Genomic DNA, 1,189 nt, shown 5'->3' on the forward strand with positions numbered 1-1,189 from the left:
GCGGCGCGGCCCCGGCGCGGCCCCTCCCCCTCCGGCCCCTCCTCCCTTGCCTCCGCCCCTTCCCACGTTCGGGCCGGGCGCTGTTTCTGCCCAGACTTTCCCTGAAACTCCGCCGCAGCACTTCCAGCCAAAACAACAAGAGCCAGGGAGGAGGGGACGGGGACGGAGAAGGGCGGGCGGGAGCGGGAGTCCGAGGCACCCTGGGATCTGTAGTCCCCAGCCCGAGCGGGGTCCTCGCCGCCCCGCGGCCCCCGACCGTCGTGCGTCCGGGAAGGCGGCGAGGCCGGGGGTGGGGGGGCAGCGCCCCAGGGGCGCGGGTGGGGAGGAGCGAGGGACGACCCAGTGCTGGCCAGGTTTTCATCTTGACTGTGCCCGGCGTCGGTTTGGAGTTTGTGCTGTGTCTGAGACTGGGGGTGGGGGTGGGGGTTCTGTACTTGACAGCCTGAAAAGAAAACTGCCGGGAGGGAGGCGGCGATCCCGCCTGGGTCCCACGGCGCAGGGCTGAAAGGCTGTGACCTGGAGGACGAGAGAGCGCGCCATGGCGCCGGCCCGGAGCGGGCACCGAGGGGCGCGCCGAGAGCTGCCCTGGGCTGCGCCAGCGGTCCGGCCGCGTGGTGGGGGCGCTCAGTGCCCCCAGAGGATTGGATCGGACCTGTCTCTGGGACACGTTAAAGACTCAACCTTCCCTCCATTTGTTGCTTGTTTCTTCCACTTTGTATTTACTTAAAATCTGTCCAAGGGTTGTTGGGTAGAAAAACCACCCTTGGGCTTAACAGTTACTGTATTATACCTGAGTTTACCGTGATCTTATAGTAGAAACATGTATTTTCCTTTGAAACAAAGACCGCAAACTAAACTTAAAAGGTAATGTGTATGCAATCAGATAAAAGTGCTAGAAATATGAAGAGATAAATGAATATTTCCGAAAAAATAACCAGAGACATTGCCTTTTTTAACACAACATTCATAGAGAATTTTCTCCGTTTGAAAACGTTTTAGGTTGTATAGAAAATTAGGTGCTGGGATGGTGACCAGACAAAGGTCATTGCGTACGTGCAGAGGAGAGCTTAGGATAATAAGCAAAGGGTCAACAAAACTGCAGATTGTGATTAACGTGTTCCCCGAGGGGAATAAACACAGTTGTAAGATATGAAAGAATAACTGAGGTGAGACTAAGGCTGAGGGGGTA

This window comes from Chinchilla lanigera, unplaced genomic scaffold, assembly GCF_000276665.1.
Source record: "Chinchilla lanigera isolate Chin_1 unplaced genomic scaffold, ChiLan1.0 scaffold00070, whole genome shotgun sequence".
NCBI classification, from domain to species: Eukaryota; Metazoa; Chordata; class Mammalia; order Rodentia; family Chinchillidae; genus Chinchilla; species Chinchilla lanigera.